At 43.4% G+C, this 23554-nt stretch overlaps 1 long non-coding RNA gene across 1 annotated transcript; it reads right to left on the bottom strand.

Annotated features, from left to right (window-relative positions):
* Positions 1-596: 596 nt before the first annotated feature.
* LOC144483486 (uncharacterized) lies at positions 597-21823 on the bottom strand. The gene is made up of 3 exons (XR_013496012.1): positions 21537-21823; positions 19604-19716; positions 597-1326 (listed from the first exon to the last, which is right to left on the bottom strand). It is a non-coding gene; the product is annotated as an uncharacterized LOC144483486 (long non-coding RNA).
* Positions 21824-23554: the final 1731 nt, after the last annotated feature.

Here is a 23554-nt window from a genome sequence, read left to right as displayed (position 1 = left end):
CAGAAGAGGGCGGGATTTCCCCACAACATCCGGCAGAAGCAGAGAATTTGTCCATTTCCAAAAGCCGCCAATTTCATTGTGGGAAAGGAGCGAATTCAAATCAATGTCGTCATCAGTCAGAGATTTCAAATCCCTTCTATTGATTTGCTTTTATTCAGCTCTTCCCGTCACCAATCTCAGGCGCGGCTTTAACATTTTCTTTCAATGTGCTTCATTCTCCTATCGCTTTCTAACTGTCCCGGGCGGGAATCAATCCCTGTTCACAGCATTCCCAGAAGGAAAACACTCCGTTTCGTCTTCAATCAGAACCCACTCTTCTTCACAGAAAACAGGGAGCCGGATCGAATCCTCACACTGTCCTTATTCCGCTCTGTAATAATCCCACTCCGGAATGTTACCCTGCGGAGAATTACTGCGAATAAAATGATGAATCAATGAACATTTCAGGAATTGAGAGAAGGGACCGTTACCGCGAAAAACAGCCGCTAATTTAGGAGCTGTGAAAATAACAGAATAATAACAGTTTTCAGCACAAAGCGAAGGCAGCTGAGTGAATTCTGGGTCAGTGTTTGGATTGCAGGACAGGAGACACAAACGAAAGTTTAAAAGATAATTTATTAGTCACAAGTAGGCTTACATTTAACACTGCAATTAAATTACTGTGAAAATCCATCAGTCGCCACACTCCGACGCCTGTTCGGGTACACTGAGGGAGAATTTAGCATTCACCCAACTTGCACATCTTTAGACTGTGGGAGAAAACAGGAGCACTTTCCTCTTTCAGAAGAGGAAAGAGGCAGAGGATGGATGTACTGGTCTGGAAACCCAGAGACCTGGGTTCAAATCCCAATGGGGTGGATTCCTAATGGGGCAAATTAGAAGTTTATGGGGTGGCACTGCTGCCTCACAGCGCCAGGAACCTGGGTTTGATTGCTGGCTTCGGTCTTTGTGGAGTCTGCACGCTCTCCCTGTGTTTGCTTGGTTTCCTCCAGGTGCTCTGGTTTCCTCCCACAGTCCAAAGATGTGCGGGTTAGGTGGATTGGCCATGCTAAATTGCCACTTAGTGTCCCGGGATGCATAGTTTAGAGGGATTTGCGGGATAACTATGTGGGGTTACGGGGATCGGACCTGGGTGGGATTGTTGTTGGTGCAGACTTGATGGGCTGAATGGCCTCCTTCTGCACTGTTGGGATTCTATGATTCACCCAGAGGAAAACCAATTCGATTTCCTGACCCAATTGTTGTTGGAATGATGATCAAATAGGATTCGGGAAAAAGGCAGCAAGATTTTTCCTTCCTCCCTTCCATTCTCTGGATTTACACCGGCTGAAAGAACAACGGAAAACGTTATTAGTGATGGAGCAGTAACAGATTATCTTTGGGAAACACATTAAGTTTGAAATTTCCTTGTTATGTAATAGAGCAGAGTGGTTATATTTGTGGCGAGATGGAAGAAACTGTGGAGGAACAGAGAGCCGTGTACTGACATCATTATCAGCTAGTGGACAGGAAGGTAAAGAATAATGTAACAAAGCGAATAGAATATGAAGAATTGGAACTAGTGCTACAGTTATAGAAAACTCTGTTTAGACCCCATTTAGATCACTGCGTTCAGTCTGGACAACACACCTCAAGAAGGTTAGATTGGCCTTGGAGTGGGAGCAACAGAATTTCACCAGTGATACCAGACTCAAATGATGAGGACAGATTGCAAAGACAAGTCCTGTCATTACCTGAATATGGAAGATTAAGGGATGATGTGAGTGAGATGTTTACAATGAATAATTTGACAGGGTACAGAGAGATAAACTATTGGCTCTGAATGGGGAACCTCACCGTAAAATGACAGAGAGGCATTTCAGGGGTAATTTCAGAAAAAGCTTCTTTACAGAGGATGGTGGAAATGTTGAATTGTCCACAAACAATTGTTAAAGCTCCGTTTATCAGGAAATTTCCAAGCTGAAGCTGACAAGTAGCCAGTGATATGAAGGTGGATAGTCAGAGATTCTGTAGATAGTTAAACAAGAAAAGAGTTAGCAGAGTGAGCATTGGTTCTATAGAAAGTGCAACTGGGGGATTGATAATGGAAAACAGGGTATTGGCAAATGAATTGCACAGGTGCTTTTCATTGGTGTTCACGATAGGGGATACAAGTAACATCCCAGAAATAGCTGTAAACCAGCAAATGGAAGGGAGGGAGGAACACAGGAAAATTCCAATCAACAGGGAAAGTGGTATTGAGCAAATTGTCGGGTCGACAGGCTGACAAATTCCTGGGTCCGGATGGACTTCTCGTGAAGGACATGAAAGAAGTGGCGAATGAGATAGTTGATGCATTTGTTTTAATTTTGCAAAATTCCCTGGCTTTGGAGAATGTTCCATTCAGTTGAAATATAACAAATGTAATACCTTGATTCAAAAAGGGATGGAGACAGAAAGCAGGAAACTACAGGCTGTTAGCCTAACACAGCTGTCATCGGGAAAATGTTCGAAGCCATTCTGAAAGATACTGCAACTTGGAAAAAATACAAGGCAATCAGCTCGAGTCAATATGGTTTTCTGAAAGGGAAATCATGTTTAACTAAATTATTGGAGTTTTTTGAAAGAGGCCCATGTGCTGTGAATGGGGAACCGGTTCTTACATTTCCAGAAGACATTTGCCAAAGTGCCAGATCAAAGGTTATTGTGTAAAATAAACATTCATGGTTTTGGGCGTAACATTTTGGCATGGATTGATGGTTGGCTAGCTAACAGGTGAAAAAGAGTGAGCACAAATGGTTATTTTTCTGGGTGGCAGGATCTGATGAGTGGTGTATTCATGCTGGGGCTACAAATTGTTACAATTTATAAAAATTACTTGGATGAAGGGACTGAAGGTACCGTTGCTAAATTTGCTGACAGCATAAAGATAGATAAGAAATTAATTGTGAAGTATACGTAAGGAGGCTTCAAAAGGAAACAGATAGATTAAGTGAGGGCAAAATGTGGCAAATGAGGCAAATTGTGAGGATAAAACAGTGGTTGACAAATGGGAGACTTTCAAAGTTGAGTTGAATGGGATGCCAGCCAGGTACATAGCTACCAGACACACATATGCAGTGTCCAAAGCTGGGGTATCCTGGATGTCTAAGGTTATTGACAAGAAAATAAGGAAGAAAAAAAGAGGCATATGATGCATGCTGGAATAATAATAGCAATAGAAATCAGGAAAAACAGCTCTAAATGCAGGAGAGGGGCTAAGGCTGGAATAATGAAGAGGAAGCATGAGGAAATGTTAGCAGGCTGCGCTAATACAAATCATAACATCTTCTTCAAACATATTAATTGTAAAGGATTAGTGAAGGATAGAGTGGGGTTCATAAGGGCCAAGCAGGGTAAACTGCTCACTGCAGCAGAGGGTATGGCAGAGATAGTAAATAAGTACTGTACTTCTGGCTTTACCAAATTAAGAAGTTTAACAACACCAGGTTAAAGTCCAACAGGTTTATTTGGTAGCAAAAGCCACACAAGCTTTCGGAGCTGCAAGCCCCTTCTTCAGGTGAGTGGGAATTCTGTTCACAAACAGAGCATATAAAGACACAAACTCAATTTACATGAATAATGGTTGGAATGTGAATACTTACAACTAATCAAGTCTTTAAGAAACAAAACAACAGCATAAAGATAGATAAGAAATTAATTGTGAAGTATACGTAAGGAGGCTTCAAAAGGAAACAGATAGATTAAGTGAGGGCAAAATGTGGCAAATGAGGCAAATTGCGAGGATAAAACAGTGGTTGACAAATGGGAGACTTTCAAAGTTGAGTTGAATGGGATGCCAGCCAGGTACATAGCCACCAGACACAAATATGCCGTCTTTACCAAATTAGACAATGTGACAATGGCCCAGTTGAAAATGTATGTGTTGATTCACTGAGCTTCATCGTGAGAGTGTGGAATTAGCTCTCTCTCAATCGATCATTGTGTGGGGGTGCGGAATTAATCCTGTCTCAATCTATTTGTGTGTGTCAGTGTTGAATTAACTCTCTCTCAATCTATTATTGTGAGAGAGTGTGGAAGTAACTCTCTCAATCTATTACTGAGAGAGAGTGTGGAATTAATTCTGAATCGATCATTGTGTGTGAGTGAGGAAGTAACTCTCAATCTGTTATTGTGTGAGAGTGTGGAATTAACGGTCTCTCAATCTATTACTTGTATGAATGTGGAATTAACTGTCTCTCAATCTATTACTCGATGTCACTGTGGAATTAATTCTCAATCTGTTACATTGTGTGAATGTGGAATTGACTCTCTCTCAATCAATTACCGTGTGTCACTGTGGAATTATATCTCAATCTATTACTGTGTCTGAGCGGGGAATTAACTCCCTCTCAATCTTTTACTGTGTGCCAGTGTGTGTGTGTGCCAGTGTGTGTGTGTGCCAGTGTGTGTGTGTGTGCAAATAACTCTCAATTTCTTACTGTGTCAGTCTGGAATTAACTCTCTCTGAATCTATTACTATGTGTCGGAGTGGAATTCACTCCCTGTCAATCATTTGTGTGTGTGACTGGGATTAACGGTCCCTCAATCTATCACCTGTGTGAGTGTGGAATTATCTCTCTCTCAATCTATTACTGTATGTCAGTGTGGAATTACCTCTCTGTCTCAACATATTACTGCACGTCAGTGTGGAATTAACTCTCAATCTATTTCTGTGTGTGTGGGGAATTATCTCTCAATCTATTACTGCACGTCAGTGTGGAATTAACTCTCAATCTATTTCTGTGTGTGTGGGGAATTAACTCTCTCTCAATCTATTACTATGTCTCAGTGTGGAATAAACTCTCTCAATCTATTACTGTGCGTCTGTGTGGATTCACTCTCTCTCAATTTTTTATTGTGTGAGAGTGTCGATTTATCTCTCTCTCTCACTCTATTACTGTGTGTCAGTGTGGAATTAACTCCCTCTCAATCTATTACTGTGTGAGAGTGTGGAATTAACTCTCAATCTCTGACTGTGAGAGAGTGTTGAATTAACTCTCCCTCAATCTATTCCTGTGTCAGTGTGGAATTAACTCTCCCTCAATCTATTCCTGTGTCAGTGTGGAATTAACTTTCTCTCAATCTATTACTGTGTGTACGTGTGGAATTAACGCTCTCTCAATCTGTTGCTGTGAGAGAGCATGGAATTAACTCTCAATCTATTCCTGTGTGTGAATGTGGAATTAACTCTCGCTCAATCTATTACTGTGTCAGTGTGGAATTGACTCTTTCTGAATCTATTACTGTGTGGGAACATAGAATAACTCTCTCTCAACCTATTGATGTGTATGGGTGTGGAAATAACTCTCTCAATCGATTAGTGTGTCTGAGTGTGGAACTAACTCTCTCTCAATCTATTACTGTGTGAGAGAGTGGAAATAACTCTCTCAATTTATTACTGTGTGTCAGTCTGGAATTAACTCTCTCTGAATCTATTACTATGTGTCGGAGTGGAATTCACTCCCTCTCAATCATTTGTGTGTGTGACTGTGGGATTAACGGTCCCTCAATCTATTACTTGTATGAGTGTGGAATTAACTCTCTCTCAATCTATAACTGTGTGAGTGTGTGGAATTCTCTCTCTCTCAATCTATTACTGTATGTCACAGTGGAATTAGCTCTCTGTCTCAATCTATTACAGTGTGTGTGTGTTGAATTAACTCTCTCAGTCTATTAGTGTGTGTGAATGTGAAATTAACTCTCTCAATCTATTACCGTGTCTCAGTGTGGAATTATCTCTCTCGCAATCCAAAACAGAGAGAGTGTGGAATATCTCCCTCTTAATCTATTACTGTATGTCACTGTGGAATTAGCTCTCTGTCTCAATCTATTACAGTGTGTGTGTGTTGAATTAACTTTCTCAATCTATTAGTTTGTGAGAGTGTGGAATTAATTCCCTCTCAATCTATTACTGTGTGACGGTATGGAATTCACTCTCTCTCAATCATTCATTGTGTGTGACTGTGGGATTAACAGTCTCTCAATCTATTGCTTGGGGTGGTGGTGTTCCTCAGGGATCAGTGCTGGGACCTTTGCTGTTTGTAATATATATAAATGATTTGGAGGAAAATGTAACTGGATTGATTAGTAAGATTGTAGACGACACAAAGGTTGGTGGATTTGTGGATAGCAATGAGGACCATCAGAGGATACAGCAGGATATAGATCAGTTGGAGACTTGGGCGGAGAGATGGCAGATGGAGTTTAATCCGGACAAATGTGAGGTAATGCATTTTGGAAGGTCTAATAGATAGGAAATATACAGTAAATGGCAGAACCCTTAGGAGTATTGATAGGCAAAGGGATCTGGGTGTACAGGTACACAGGTCACGGAAAGTGGCAATGCAGGTGGAGAAGGTAGTCAAGAAGGCATACGGCATGCTTGCCTTCATCGGCCGGGGTATTGAGTTTAAAAGTTGGCAAGTCATGTTGACGCTTTATAGAACCTTAGTGAGGCCGCACTTGGAATATAGTGTTCAATTCTGTTCGCAACACTACCAGAAGGGTGTGGAGGCTTTGGAGAGGGTACAGAAAAGATTTACCAGGATGCTGCCTGGTATGGAGGGCATTAGCTATGAGGAGAGGTTGGAGAAACTTGGTTTGTTCTCACTGGAGTGACGGAGGTTGAGGAGAGACCTGATAGAAGTCTACAAGCTTATGAGAAGCATGGACAGAGTGGATAGTGAGAAGCTTTTTCCCAGGGTGGGAGAGTCAATTAATAGGGGGCATAGGTTTGAGGTGCGACGGGCAAGTTTTAAAAGAAATATACGAGGCAGATATTTTACACAGAGAGTGGTGGGTGCCTGGAACTCGTTGCCGGGGGAGGGAGTGGAAGCGGATACGGTAGTGATTTTTAAGGGGCGTCTTGACAAGTACATGAATGAGATGGGAATAGAGGGATATGGTCGCCGGAAGCGTAGGGGGCTTCAGTTGAGTCAGACAGCATGGTCGGTGCAGGCTTGGAGGGCCGAAGAGCCTGTTCCTGTGCTGTAATTTTCTTTGTACGAGTGTGGAATTATCTCTCTCTCAATCTATTACTGTATGTCAGTATGAATTTACCTCTCTGTCTCAACATATTACTGTGTGTCAGTGTGGAATTAACTCCCTCTCAATCTATTACTGTGTGTCGGTGCAGAATTAACACTCTCTCAATCTATTAATGTGTGCGAGAGTGGAAATAACTCTCTCAGTGTATTACTGTGTGGCAGTCTGGAATTAATTCTCTCTCAATCTATTACTGTGTGTGTGTGTGAAATTTACTCTCTCACAATCATTTGTTGTGTATGAGTGTGGGATGAAGAACATAAGAACTAGGAGTAGGAATAGGCCATCTGTCCCCTCGAGGCTGCTCCGCCAGTCAATAAGATCTTGGCTGATCTTTTTGTGGACTCAGCTCCACTTACCCACCCGCTCACCATAACCCTTAATTCCTTTACTGTTCAAAAATGTATCTATCCTTGCCTTAAAAACATTCAATGAGGTCGCCTCAACTGCTTCACTAGGCAGAGAATTCCACAGATTCACAACCCTTTGTGTGAAGAAGTTCCTCCTCACTTCAGTCCTAAATCTGCTTCCCCTTATTTTGAGGCTATGCCCCCTAGTTCTAGTTTCACCCGCCAGTGGAAACAACTTACCTGCTTCTATCTTGTCTATTCCCTTCATAATCTTATATGTTTCTATAAGATCTCCCCTCATTCTTCTCAATTCCAACGAGTATAGCCCCAGTCGACTCAGTCTCTCCTCATAAGCCAACCCTCTCAACTCTGGAATCAACCTATTGAATTTTCTCTGCATCCCCTCCAATGCCAGTATATCCTTTCTCAAGGAAGGAGACCAAAACTGTACACAGTACTCCAGGTGTGGCCTCACCAGCATCTTATACAGCTGCAACATAACCTCGCTGTTTTTAAACTCCATCCCTCTAGCAATGAAGGACAAAATTCCATTTGCCTTCTTAATTAACTGCTGCACCTGCAAACCAACTCCTTGAGATTCCTGCACAAGGACACCCAGGTCCCTCTGCACAGCAGCATGTTGCAATTTTTAATCATTTAAATAATAGTCCATTTTGCTGTTATTCCAACCAAAATCGATGACCTCACATTTACCAACATTGTACTCCATCTGCCAGACCCCCGCCCACTCACTGAGATTATCTATATCCCTTTGCAGACTTTCAGCGTCCTCTGCACACTTTGCTCTTCCACCCATCTGAGTGTCATCTGCAAATTTTGACACACTACATTTGGTCTCCATCTCCAAATCATCTATGTAATTCGTAAACAATTGCGGTCCCTACACTGATCCCTGAGGCACACAACTAGTCAATGATCGCCAACCAGAAAAATACCCACTTACCCCCACTCTTTGCTTTCTGTTAGTTAACCAGTCCTCTATCCATGCTAATACATTACTCATAACACTGTGCAACTTTATCTGATGTAGCAGTCTTTGGTGCGGCTCCTTGTCAAATGCCTTCTGGAAATCCAGATACACCACATCCACAGGTTCCCCATTGTCCACTGCACATGTAACGTTCTCAAAGAATTCCAAAAATTAGTCAAACATGACCTGTCCTTTATGAACCCATGCTGCGTCTTACCAATGGGACAATTTATATCCAGATGTCTCGCTATTTCTTCCTTGATGATAGATTTAAGCATTTTCCCTACTACAGAAGTTAAGCTAACCAGCCTATAGTTACCTGCCTTTTGTCGACCTCCTTTTTTAAACAGTGGCGTCACATTTGCTGTTTTCCAATCCGCAAGAACCACCCCAGAGTCCAGCGAATTTTGATAAATTACCACTAGTGCATTTGCTATTCCTCCCGCCATCTCTTTTAGTACCCTGGGATGCATTCCATCAGGACCAGGAGACTTGCCTACATTTAGCCCCCAAAACTTGCCCAACACTACCTCTTTCGTGATGATAGTTTCTAGGTTCTCACCTGCCATAGCCTTCCTGTCATTAATTTTTGGCATGTTATTTGTGTCTTCCACTGTGAAGACCGACACAAAATACCTGTTCAATGCCTCGGCCATTTTCTCATTTCCAGTTATTACATCCCCCTTCTCGTCCTCTAAAGAACCAATGTTTACTTTTGCCACTCTTCTTCATTTTATATATTATAACGGATTTTAACGGTCTCTCACTCTGTTACTGTGTGTCGGTGTGGAATTAACTCTCTCTCAATCTATTATTGTGTGTGTGTGGAATTAACTCTCTCTCAATCTATTAGTGTGTCAGTCCAGAATTAATTCCCTCTCCATCTATTACTGTGCGTCAGTGTGGAATTAACTATCTCTCAATTACTGTGTGTGAATATGGAATTAACTCTCAATCTATTACAGTGTGAGACTATGGAATTAACGCTCTCTCAATCTATTGCTGTGTGAGAGTGTGGAATTAACGCACTCTCAATCTATTACAGTGTGTCTTTGTAGAATTAACTCTCTCTCAATCTATTACTGTATGACAACCTGGAACTAACTCTCAATCTATTCCTGAGTCTGAATGTGGATTATCTCTCTCTCAATCTATTATGTCAGTGTGAAATTAACTCTCTGTGTCAATCTATTAGTGTGTGTCAGTGTCCAATTAACTGTCTCAATCTATTACGGTGTGACAGTGCAATGGAATTAACTCCCTCTCAATCTATTACTGTGTGTGTGTGTGGAATTAACTCTCTCAATCTATTACTGTGTGTGTGTGTGGAATTAACTCTCTAATTCTATTACTGTGTGGGAATGTGGAATGATCTCTCTCTCAATCTATTACTGTGTGTCAGTGTGGAGTTAACTCTCAGTCTATTGCTGTGTATCAAGAACAAAGAACAATACAGCACAGGAACAGGCCCTTCGGCCCTCCAAGCCCGTGCCGCTCCCTGGTCCAAACTAGACCATTCTTTTGTATCCCTCCATTCCCACTCCGTTCATATGGCTGTCTAGATAAGTCTTAAACGTTCCCAGTGTGTCCGCCTCCACCACCTTGCCTGGCAGCGCATTCCAGGCCCCCACCACCCTCTGTGTAAAATATGTCCTTCTGATATCTGTGTTAAACCTCCCCCCCTTCACCTTGAACCTATGAGCCCTCGTGGACGTCACCACCAACCTGGGGAAAAGCTTCCCACCGTTCACCCTATCTATGCCTTTCATAATTTTATACACCTCTATTAAGTCTCCCCTCATCCTCCGTCTTTCCAGGGAGAACAACCCCAGTTTACCCAATCTCTCCTCATAGCTAAGCCCCTCCATACCAGGCAACATCCTGGTAAACCTCCTCTGTACTCTCTCCAAAGCCTCCACGTCCTTCTGGTAGTGTGGCGACCAGAACTGGATGCAGTATTCCAAATGCGGCCGAACCAACGTTCTATACATCTGCAACATCAGACCCCAACTTTTATACTCTATAAAGTCCTATAAAGGCAAGCATGCCATATGCCTTCTTCACCACCTTCTCCACCTGTGACTCACCTTCAAGGATCTGTGGACTTGCACACTCAGGTCCCTCTGCGTATCTACACCCTTTATGGTTCTGCCATTTATCGTATAGCTCCTCCCTACATTATTTCTACCAAAATGCATCGCTTCGCATTTATCAGGATTGAACTCCATCTGCCATTTCTTTGCCCAAATTTCCAGCCTATCTATATCCTTCTGTAGCTTCTGACAATGCTCCTCACTATCTGCAAGAACATAAGAACATAAGAAATAGGAGCAGGAGTAGGCCATCTGGCCCTTCGAGCCTGCCCCGCCATTCAACAAGATCATGGCTGATCTGAAGCGAATCAGTTCCACTTACCCGCCTGCTCCCCATATCCCCTAATTCCCTTATCGATCAGAAAACTATCTACCCGTGATTTAAACATATTCAACAAGGAAGCCTCCACCACTTCAATGGGCAGAGAATTCCAGAGATTCACTACCCTCTGAGAGAAGAAGTTCCCCCTCAACTCTGTTCTGAACCGGCCCCCCCTTATTTTGAGGCTGTGCCCTCTAGTTCTGGTTTCCCTTCTAAGTGGAAAGAATCTCTCCACCTCTACCCTATCCAGCCCCTTCATTATCTTATATGTCTCTATAAGATCACCCCTCATCCTTCTAAACTCCAATGAGGACAGACCCAATCTGTTTAATCTCTCCTCATAAGCTACACCCCTCATCTCCGGTATCAATCTGGTGAAACTTCTTTGCACTCCCTCCAAGGCCAATATATCCTTTCGCAAATAAGGGGACCAAAACTGCACACAGTACTCCAGTTGCGGCCTCACCAGTGCCTTGTACAGTTGCAGCAAGACCTCCCTGCTTTTATATTCTATCCCCCTCGCGATAAAGGCCAACATTCCATTCGCCTTCTTGATCACCTGCTGCACCTGCAGACTGAGTTTTTGCGATTCGTGCACAAGGACCCCCAGGTCCCTCTGCACAGTTGCACGATGTAATTTTTCTCCATTTAAATAATATTCCAATTTACTATTATTTCTTCCAAAGTGGATAACCTCACATTTGCTAACGTTATATTCCATCTGCCAGATCCTCGCCCACTCGCTCAGCCTATCCAAATCTCCCTGCAGACTTTCCGCGTCCTCCACGCAATTCGCTTTCCCACTCACCTCCGTGTCATCAGCAAACTTGAATACCCTAGATTCAGTCCCCTCCTCCAGATCATCTATGTAAATGGTAAACAATTGAGGCCCCAGCACCGATCCCTGCGGCACGCCACTGGTCACCAACTGCCAACCAGAAAAGCACCCATTTATCCCAACTCTCTGCTTCCTGTTAGATAGCCAATCCCCAATCCACGCCAACACCTTACCCCTAACTCCGTGTACCCCAATCTTCTGCAGCAACCTTTTGTGAGGCACCTTATCGAACGCCTTCTGGAAATCTAAAAACACCACATCCACCGGTTCCCCTCTGTCAACCGCACTAGTGACATCTTCATAAAAGTCCAGTAGATTCGTCAAACACGACTTTCCCTTCATGAATCCATGCTGCGTCTGCTTGATCGAACCATTCTTATTCAGGTGCTCTGTTATTTCCTCTTTAATAATGGACTCTAGCATCTTCCCAACTACGGACGTTAAGCTAACCGGCCTGTAGTTACCCGCCTTTTGTCTACTTCCTTTTTTAAACAGCGGCGTAACAGTAGCTGTTTTCCAGTCAGCCGGCACTACCCCAGAGTCCAGCGAATTTTGATAAATTACCACTAACGCATCTGCTATTACCTCAGCCATTTCTTTCAGTACCCTGGGATGCATTCCATCCGGGCCCGGGGACTTGTCTACCTTCAGTCCTATTAGTCTACCAAGCACCACCTCCTTAGTAACAGTAATTGTATTAAGGACCCCCCCTCCCACCAACTCTCGATCTCTAATATTCGGCAAACTATTTGTGTCTTCCACCGTGAAGACCGACACAAAGGACTTCTTTAAAGTCTCAGCCATTTCCTCGTTTTCCACTATTAAATCCCCCCTCTCATCTTCCAAGGGTCCAACATTCACTCTAGCCACTCTATTCCTTTTTATATACTTGTAAAAACTTTTACTATCATTTTTTATATTTTGAGCTAGTTTAGTTTCATAATCCATCTTTCCTTTCTTAATCGCTTTCTTAGTCGTTCTTTGTTTTTCTTTAAAGCTTTCCCAATCCACTAATTCTCCACTATTTTTGGCCACTCTGTACGCATCTGATTTTATTTTAATACTCTCCTTTATTCCCTTCGTTATCCACGTCCGGTTATCCTTTTTCTTACAGTCCTTCTTTATCACCGGAATATATGTTTGCTGAGTACTTAAAAAATCTCCTTAAAAATCCTCCACTGTTCCTCAGCTGTCCTACGTACCAGTCCTGCCAATTTTGTGTCGTCCGCAAACTTACTGATCACCCCAGTTACACCTTCTTCCAGATCGTTTATATAAATCACAAACAGCAGAGGTCCCAATACAGAGCCGTGCGGAACACCACTAGTCACAGGCCTCCAGCCTGAAAAAGACCCTTCCACTTCCACCTCTGTGTTCTGTGACCAAGCCAGTTCTCCACCCATCTAGCCACCTCCCCCTTTATCCCATGAGATCCAATAGATAGTGTGGAATTAACCCTCTCTCAATCTATTACTGTGCATCAGTGTCCAATTAACTGTCTCAATCTATTACGGTGCGACAGTGCAATGAACTCTTTCACAATCCATTACTGTGTGTTAGTGAGGAATTAAAACTCTCTCAATCAATTACTATGTGTGAGTGTGGAATTAACTCCCAATCTATTACTGTGTTTGAGTGTGGAATTGACTCTCTCTCAATCTGTTACTGTGTGAAAGTGTGGAATTAACTCATACAGCAATAGGTTGAGAGTTAATTCCACACTGATACACAGCAATAGATTGAATCAGTGTGGAATTAACTCTCTCTCAATCTATTACTGTGTGGCAGTGTGGAATTAACTCTCTCAATCTATTAGTGTGGGAATGTGGAATTATCTCTCTCTCAATCTATTAGTGTGTGTCAGTGTGGAATTAACTCCCAATCTATAACTGTGTGAGAGTGTGTAATTCTTGCTCTCAATCTATTACTGTGTGTACGTGTGGAATTATCTCTCTCTCAATCTATTGCTGTGCGTCAGTGTGGAATTATCTCTCTCTCAATCTATTGCTGTGTGTCAGTGTGGAATTAACTGTCTCAATCTATTACAGTGTGACAGTGCAACTAAGTCTCTCGCAATCTATTAGTGTATGAGTGTGTGGAATTAACTCTCTCTCAATCTCATACTGTATGTGAGTATGGAATTAACACACTCTCAACCTATTACTGTGTGTGTGTGTGTGTGTGTGTGTGTGTGTGTGTGTGTGTGTGTGTGTGTGTGTGTGTGTGTGTGGAATTAACTCTCAATCTATTACAGTGCGAGAGTGTGGAAATAACTCTCTCTCTGATCTATTACTGTGTGTTAGTGTGGAATTAACTCTCAATCTATTACTATGCATGAATGTGGAATTAACTCTCCCTCGATCTATTACAGTGTGTCAGTGTGGAATTAACTCTGTCTCAATCTATTATTGTGTGTGAGCATGGAATTAACTCTGCATCTATTCCTGTGTGTGAATGTGGAATTAACTCTCTCCCAATCTATTACAGTGTGAGAGTGTTGAATTAACTCTCTCTCAATTACTATGTGAGAGTGTGGAATTAACTCTCTCTCATTCTAGTATTGTGTGTGGAATTAACTCCCTCTCTATCACTTAGTGTGAGTGTGTGGAATTAACTCTCTCTCAATTTATTACTGTGTGTGAGCGTGGAATTAACTCCCAATCTATTACTGTGCATGAATGTGGAATTAACTCTCTCTCAATCTATTAGTGTGTGTCAGTGTGGAATTAACTCTCTCTCAATCTATTGCTGTGTGTCAGTGTGGAATTAAGAACAAAGAACAAAGAAAATTACAGCACAGGAACATGCCCTTCGGCACTGCACCGACCTTGCTGCCCAACTGAACTAAAACCCCCGACCCTTCCAGGGACCATATCCCACTATTCCCATCCTATTCATGTATTTGTCCAGACGCACCATAAAACTCACTATTGTATCTGCTTCAACCACCTTCCCCAGCAGTGAGTTCCAGGCACCCACCACCCTCTGTGTAAAAAACTTGCCTCATACATCTCCTTTAAACCTTGCCCCTTGCACCTTAAACCAATGCCCCCCAGTAATTGACTCTTCCACCCTGGGGAAAAAGCTTCTGACTATCCACTCTGTCCATGCCCCTCATAATCTTGTAGCCTTCCATCAGGTCGCCGCTCAACCTCTGTCGTTCCAGAGAGAACAAACCAAGTTTCTCCAACCTCTCCTCACAGCTAATATCCTCCATACCAGCCAACATCCTGGTAAGTCTTTGCTGTACCCTCTCCAAAGTCTCCACATCCTTCTGGGAGTGTGGCAACCAGAATTGAAAACTATATTCCAAATGCAGCCTAACTAAGATTCTATAAAGCTGCAACATGACTTGCCAATTTTTAAACTCAATCCCCCGGCCGATGAAGGTAAGCATGCCGTATGCCTTCTTGACTACCTTCTCCACCTACATTGCCACTTTCAGTGACCTATATACCTGTACACCCAGATCCCTTTGCCTATCAATACTCCTAAGGGTTCTGCCATTGACTGTATATTTCCTATCTGTATTAGACCATCCAAAATGCATTACCTCACATTTGTCTGGATTAAACTAAACTCCATCTGCCATCTCTCCGTCCAAGCCCCCAACCTATCTATATCCTGCTGTATCCTCTGATGGTGCTCATCGCTATCAGCAAATCCACCAACCTTTGTGTTGTTCGCAAACTAACTAATCAAACCAGTTGCATTTTCCTCCAAATCAGTTATATATATATATTACGAACAGCAAAGGTCCCAGCACTGATCCCTGAGGAACGCCAATTGTCACAGTCCTCCATTCAGAATCGCACCCTTCCACTGCTACCCTCTGTCTTCTATGACCAAGCCAGTTCTGTATCCACCTTGCCAGCTCACCTCTGATCCCTTGCGACTTCACCTTCTGCACCATTCTGCCATGCGGGACCTTGTCAAAGGCCTTACTGAAGTCCATGTAGACAACATCCACTGCCCTACCCTCATCAATCATCTTCGTCACTTCCTCAAAAAACTCGATCAAGTTAGTGAGACATGACCAGCCCTTCACAAAACTATATTGCCTCTCGCAAATACATCCACTAATTTCCAAGTGGCAGTAAATCCTGTAGCCAGTGAGGATACAAAAATTTCTCTCAAGGCCCCAGCAATTTCCTCCCTTGCCTCTCCCAGTATTTTGGGGTATGTCCCATCAGGCCCTGGGGACTTGTCTACCTTAATATTCCTCAAGAACCCCAACACTTGATCTCAACATGACTCGAACTATCGACACACCCTTTCCCAGATTCATTATCCACCAAGTCCTTCTCTTTGGTGAATACTGACACAATGAACTCATTGAATACCTCACCCATTTCCTCTGGCTCCACGCATAGATTTCCTCCTTTGTCCTTGAGTGGGCCAACCCTCTCCCTGGCTATCCTCTTGCTCTTTATATATGTATAAAAAGCCTTGGTATTTTCCTTAATCCTGCTGGGCAATGATTTTTTGTGACCCCGTTTAGCCCTATATTATCTCTCTCTCCGATCTATTACTGTGTGCCAATGTGGAATTAACTCTCCCTCAATCTATTAAGACCATAAGACCATAAGACATAGGAGCGGAAGTAAGGCCATTCGGCCCATCGAGTCCACTCCACCATTCAATCATGGTTGATTTCAACTCCATTTACCCGCTCTCTCCCCATAGCCCTTAATTCCTCGAGAAATCAAGAATTTATCAATTTCTGTCTTGAAGACGCTCAACGTCTCGGCCTCCACAGCCCTCTGTGGCAATGAATTCCACAGACCCACCACTCTCTGGCTGAAGAAATTTCTCCTCATCTCTGTTCTAAAGTGACTCCCTTTTATTCTAAGGCTGTGCCCCCGCGTCCTAGTCTCCCCTGTTAATGGAAACAACTTCCCTACGTCCATCCTATCTAAGCCGTTCATTATCTTGTAAGTTTCTATCAGATCTCCCCTCAACCTCCTAAACTCCAATGAATATAATCCCACGATCCTCAGACGTTCATCGTATGTCAGGCCTACCATTCCTGGGATCATCCGTGTGAATCTCCGCTGGACCCGCTCCAGTGCCAGTATGTCCTTCCTGAGGTGTGGGGCCCAAAATTGCTCACAGTACTCCAAATGGGGCCTAACCAGTGCTTTATAAAGCCTCAGAAGTACATCCCTGCTTTTGTATTCCAAGCCTCTTGAGATAAATGACAACATTACATTTGCTTTCTTAATTACGGACTCAACCTGCAAGTTTACCTTTAGAGAATCCTGGACTAGGACTCCCAAGTCCCTTTGCACTTTAGCATTATGAATTTTGTCACCGTTTAGAAAATAGTCCATGCCTCTATTCTTTTTTCCAAAGTGTACGACCTCGCACTTGCCCACGTTGAATTTCATCAGCCACTTCTTGGACCACTCTCCTAAACTGTCTAAATCTTTCTGCAGCCTCCCCACCTCCTCAATACTACCTGCCCCTCCACCTATCTTTGTATCATCGGCAAACTTGGCCAGAATGCTCCCAGTCCCGTCATCTAGATCGTTAATATATAAAGAGAACAGCTGTGGCCCCAACACTGAACCCTGCGGGACACCACTTGTCACCGGTTGCCATTCTGAGAAAGAACCTTTTATCCCAACTCTCTGCCTTCTGTCTGACAGCCAATCGTCAATCCATGTTAGTACCTTGCCTCGAATACCATGGGCCCTTATTTTACTCAGCAGTCTCCCGTGAGGCAGCGTGGAATTAACTCTCTCTCTCTATCTATTATTGTGTCCGTGTGCAATTAACTCTCTCAATCTATTTTTGTGTCCGAGTGTGGAATTAACTCTCTCAATTTATTACTGTGTGAAAGTGTGGAATTAACTCTCTCTCAATCTATTACTGTGTGTGAGCATTGAATTAACTCACTCTCAATCTATTCCTGTGTCAGTGTGGAATTCACTCTCTCACAATCTATTACTGCGTGTACGTGTGGAATTAACTCCCTCTCAATCTGTTGCTGTGTGAGAGCATGGAATTAACTCTCAATCTATTCCTGTGTGTGAATGTGGAATTGACTCTCTCTCAATCTATTACGGTGTGAGAATGTAGAATTAACTCTCTCTCAATCTATTTCAGTGTCAGTGTGGAATTAACTCTTTCTGAATCTATAACTGTGTGGGAACATAGAATAACTCCCTCTCAATCTAATGCTGTGTGTGGGTGTGGAATTAACTCTCTCTCAATCGATTAGTGTGTCTGAATGTGGAATTAACTCTCTCTCAATCTATTACTGTGCATGAGTGTGGAATTAACATTTTCTCAATCTATTACTGTGTGAGAGTGTGGAATTAACGCTGTCAGCCATTCTCTGTTCATGTGTTTCAGTATGGAATTACATCAGTTCGTCTATATTAGTGAATGCGAGGATGGAATTAAATCTGTATTTGTTATTCACTATTACTGAATGTGAGTGGGACATTAACTCTCTGTTCATCGCTGTTATAGCATGTGAGAATGGAATTAACTGTCAGTCTTGGTTATTGTGTATGAATGTAGCATTAACTCTTGCTCAGTAGAATTGAATGTGGAATTAACTCTGTCTGTGTTACTGTATGTTAGTGTGGAATTGATTCTCTAACCTTTAATCACCATCACTGGATTTATGTTTGCAATTACCGTTGTGGCAATCTGTTACCGCATCTGAATGTGTAATTCACTCCCTATCTATCAATAATAATGTGTGAAATTATCTCACTGTCTGTCAGTCTCTCTTACTGCATGGAAGTGGGTCACTGTCAGCTTAGCAAACTGCTGCTTGCAGAGAGCCACATGGATCAGTGCTGGGTTCTCAGCTATTTACAATCTGTACTAATGGCCCAGGTGAAGGGACAGACCATCACCAAATTTTCAGACAATACATAAATAGGTGGGGAAGTAGGTTGTGAGGAGGACACAAAGAGTCTGTAAGGAGATATAGCGAGGTTAAGTGAATGGACACAAATTTGTCAGGTAGGATACAATGCAGGAAAATGTGAGACTTTCCACTTCAGTGGGAAGGATGGGAAGGCAGAACATTATTTAAATAGAGAGGGAGATACAGCAGATTGATCCAGAAAAGAAGGAAATAACTGTAATAAGTATATATGTGGAGTATCAAAGTAGGGAAATGTTGCTACAAATACATGATATTGCTGAGTTTAAAGGTTTTCTCTGATTTAAAGAGGGAAATACTTGTATTGGAAGCAGTGAAGATTCACTCGGCTGATTGCTGAGATATCTTCTGAGGAAAGTTCAATCAATGAGCCGATCTCAGAAGTTGAGAAGAATGAGAGATGATCAGATTGAAACATTGAAGGATCTGAGGGAATTGGACAGGGTAGATATTGAGAGGAATGTTTTCATTTGTGGGCAAAATTAAAACAAGAGGACACAGTTTAAAAATAAAGTATGTCCCACTTAAGATGGAGATGAGAAGAAATTTCTCCTCTCAAAATGTACTTAATTTGTGGAATTTAATAGATTCCATCCTAAGTTAGAAAGAGTTTTGATCTACACGAGAGACAGGGTTATGGGGCAGGCAATTAAATGGAGTTGAGGCCATAATCACATTAACCATGATCTTACCGAGTGGTGGGGCAACCCTAAAGAACAAATTGCCTTCTGCTGCTCCTGCTTCTTATGTTCTGATTTGATGTCAATGTGGGACTAACTCACTGTCTGTTAGGCTCTGTTCCAGTATTTCAGTGTGAAATTAACACAAGTTTGATACTGCATATGAGTGCAGAACTGATTTGCTATCCATTACTTATTTTATATGAGAGTGCAATGTCTCTGCCAGTCTCTGTTCCTGTACAGGAAATTTTGATGAGAAATGTTTGGGCTCGACTGGTCTCAAATGAACTCAGGGTTAAACCCATCAGCTTTTCCTTCATCAACACTCCAGTTCACAGCCAGCCAACAAGAACGTACCTTCACAGAACATCCACCTTCATTCCAAAGGGTTCTTCATTTGTCTATTTCAGGCCTCAGTTTTCTGAACAGCTGCAATATTTCACCGGTAAAATCATGTGGACACTGAACATCTGAAACAAAGTGAAAATTCTGGAATGACTCAACAGGTCAGGCAGGTCAGAGAGAAACAGAGTTCATGTTTCAGCTCTCTGACAATTGACTTGCAATAATACACTTACTGATGTCTGTGAATGGCAGCAGGCATTAATTCCCACATGAGGAATTAATGGTGTAGTGGTATTGTCACTGGACCAGTGATCCAGAATAATGCAATGGGACCTGAATATCACCACAACAGAGAGTGACATTTGAGCTCAATAAACAACTGGAATTAAAGGTCTAATGATGGCCATGTCATAAAAACCCACTTGATTCACTGATGTCCCTTTCGACAAGCAAATCTGCCTCTTCTGGCCTACATGTGACTCCAGACACACAGCAATGTGTTTGACTCTTAAATGCCCTCTGAAATGGCCTAACAAGCCACTCAGTTCAAAGGTAATTAGTGCAATGAATGCTGGCCAAGCCAGTGACGCACATATCACATGAATGAATAAAAATAATTCTCTGCACCCAGAAAGCGCTCTATCCAACACACTGACTTGCCCAGGCACTGAGAGTGGGCATGCTGCCCAGGGGCAGCTGCAGGGCAATCGGTGGTGGAACTTTCCCCACTGCCACTTGTCTCCAATTCCACCAAGCTGCCTGTGTCCTTTTGAAGTTTCCCACTTTCCTCCTCACAGCTGCCAATGCCTCCAAGTTTGGTGGCGTGTGGAAATGAAGAACAAAGAACAGTACAGCACAGGAAACAGGCCCTTCGGCCCTCCAAGCCTGTGCCGCTCCATGGTCCAACTAGACCAATCGTTTGTATCCCTCCATTCCCAGGCAGCTCATGTGACTATCCAGGTAAGTCTTAAACGATGTCAGCGTGCCTGCCTCCACCACCCTACTTGGCAGCGCATTCCAGGCCCCCACCACCCTCTGTGTAAAAAACGTCCCTCTGATATCTGAGTTATACTTCGCCCCTCTCACCTTGAGCCCGTGACCCCCTCGTGATCGTCACCTCCGACCTGGGAAAAAGCTTCCCACTGTTGACCCTATCTATACCCTTCATAATCTTGTACACCTCTATTAGATCTCCCCTCATTCTCCGTCTTTCCAGGGAGAACAACCCCAGTTTACCCAATCTCTCCTCATAGCTAAGACCCTCCATACCAGGCAACATCCTGGTAAACCTTCTCTGCACTCTCTCTAACGCCTCCACGTCCTTCTGGTAGTGCGGCGACCAGAACTGGACGCAGTACTCCAAATGTGGCCTAACCAGCGTTCTATACAGCTGCATCATCAGACTCCAGCTTTTATACTCTATACCCCGTCCTATAAAGGCAAGCATACCGTATGCCTTCTTCACCACCTTCTCCACTGTGTTGCCACCTTCAAGGATTTGTGGACTTGCACACCTAGGTCCCTCTGTGTTTCTGTACTCCTGATGACTCTGCCATTTATTGTATAACTCCTCCCTCCATTATTTCTTCCAAAATGCATCACTTCGCACTTATCCGGATTAAACTCCATCTGCCACCTCTCCACCCAATTTTCCAGCCTATCTATATCCTGCTGTATTGCCCGACAATGCTCTTCGCTATCCGCAAGTCCAGCCATCTTCGTGTCATCCGCAAACTTGCTGATTACACCAGTTACACCTTCTTCCAAATCATTTATATATATCACTCAAATGTTGAGCTTGTGTCCTGTACACCAAGGTGTGTGTCATTAATATATATCAGGAGGAGCAGGGCTCCTAACACCGAGCCCTGGGAACTCCACTGGAAACCTTCCTCCAGTCTGAAACACAACCATTAACCACTGCTCTCTGTTTCCTCTCACTCACACTGTTCCATATGGGGCGGTGAGGATGGCCTCGCTGCACCATCCGCTTCATGGTGCCGCTCCCCCGGCTCCCTCGCCGCACGTCCGCCGAGCCCGGCGGCTTTGATTCGGGCTCTGAGAGCCGCTGAGACTCGCCGCTGTTCCGCCTGCACAGTTCCGCTCAGCTTCCGGGAGCTGCTCCGCGCAGACAGGCGGCCTCCGGGGCGGAGCCTCCCGACGCCTGCGCAGTGCGGATCATTCTGAATGAGATAGACCGTCTTCACGTTCGCGGCGCATCTTGGGTTACACTGCCCACCATTTCATGGAATAATACAGCATATGGGGTTATAGTTAAACTCATCGGAATTCTGCCAGAGATTTCGTAGCGAATCCGTCCCATTTCCTCTTTATGCCCTAAAATTCGCCCTTTAAAACGTTTTTTCTCCAACTGCTCTTTGAAAAAATGTTGCATTAGATTCCCCAGTTTTTTAGACAGCGTATTCAGGATTCACAGAAACTAGCGACCTATGTAAGTTAACATGTGTTTGCTCACAATATCGTTACTTTTTTAACAAATCATAATGAATCAGTGTCCTCATGTAACAGGAACAATTTATGCCAATTTACTCTATTAAAGCTGCCAATGATTTTGAACACCTCCATGAAAACTCCTGTTAACAAAGAACAAAGAACAGTACAGCACAGGAAACAGGCCCTTCGGACCTCCAAGCCTGTGCCGCTCCTTGGTCCAACTAGACCAATCGTTTGTATCCCTCCATTCCCAGGCTGCTCATGTGACTATCCAGGTAAGTCTTAAACGATGTCAGCGTGCCTGCCTCCACCACCCTACTTGGCAGTGCATTCCAGGCCCCCACCACCCTCTGTGCAAAAAACGTCCCTAACGTGCCTGCAGACATCAAAAAATATGAATGCTGGAAGTACAAACTTAATTTTGAAAATCTGGATGTACACAACAAGTATGCACCTGCGGGGGTAAATAGTGACCAGGTTTAAACTTTCAGATCAACATCCTTTCATCAGCACTGGTGAAAGTTACAAATATGATCGAAGACTTTAAGAAAATGCTACGGAGAACGGCAGATGGCAAAAAAAACCAAAAGGGAGGTTTGTGATTGTGTGCAACACACACGCATAAAATGGCAAACAGTCTAAAGGAAATAGTAAGAGTACAAGTAAAGATAGTGAGCACTGTGTCGTCAAGAGGGGTGCATGAGTTCCATTGGAGCACTAGAGAAGATGTCCCGAGGCATGGTACATTGGGGAAACTATGCAGACGCTGCGACAACGGATGAATGAACACCGCTAGACAATCACCAGGCAAGACTGTTCTCTTCCTGTTGGGGAGCACTTCAGCGGTCATGGGCATTCGGCCTCTGATATTCGGGTAAGCGTTCTCCAAGGCGGCCTTCGCGACACACGACAGCGCAGAGTCGCTGAGCAGAAACTGATAGCCAAGTTCCGCACACACGAGGACGGCCTCAACCGGGATATTGGGTTCATGTCACACTATTTGTAACTCCCACAGTTGCGTGGACCTGCAGAGTTTCACTGGCTGTCTTGTCTGGAGACAATACACATCTTTTTAGCCTGTCTTGATGCTCTCTCCACTCCCATTGTTTTGTCTCTTAAAGACTTGATTAGTTGTAAGTATTCGCATTCCAACCATTATTCATGTAAATTGAGTCTGTGTCTTTATAAGCTCTGTTTGTGAACAGAATTCCCACTCACCTGAAGAAGGGGCTAAGAGTTCCGAAAGCTTGTGTGGCTTTTGCTACCAAAAAAACCTGTTGGACTTTAACCTGGTGTTGTTAAACTTCTTACTGTGTTTACCCCAGTCCAACGCCGGCATCTCCACATCAGAATGTAGAGCAGAGTACATTGTGAGCAGCAAATACAGCACACTACATTTAAATGATTAGTCCAGGAGGATTCATTGAGGGGGTATTTGATGAGGAGAGAGGAGGTAAAAGGCCTGTTGCTGCACCTTGACAGGTGCCATGGAAAGTCAAAACGACAAAT

This window comes from Mustelus asterias, unplaced genomic scaffold (genome assembly GCF_964213995.1).
Source record: "Mustelus asterias unplaced genomic scaffold, sMusAst1.hap1.1 HAP1_SCAFFOLD_74, whole genome shotgun sequence".
Lineage (NCBI taxonomy): Eukaryota > Metazoa > Chordata > Chondrichthyes > Carcharhiniformes > Triakidae > Mustelus > Mustelus asterias.
Note: the sequence above shows the minus strand (reverse complement) of the source record. Positions and strands in the feature narration are given on the sequence as shown.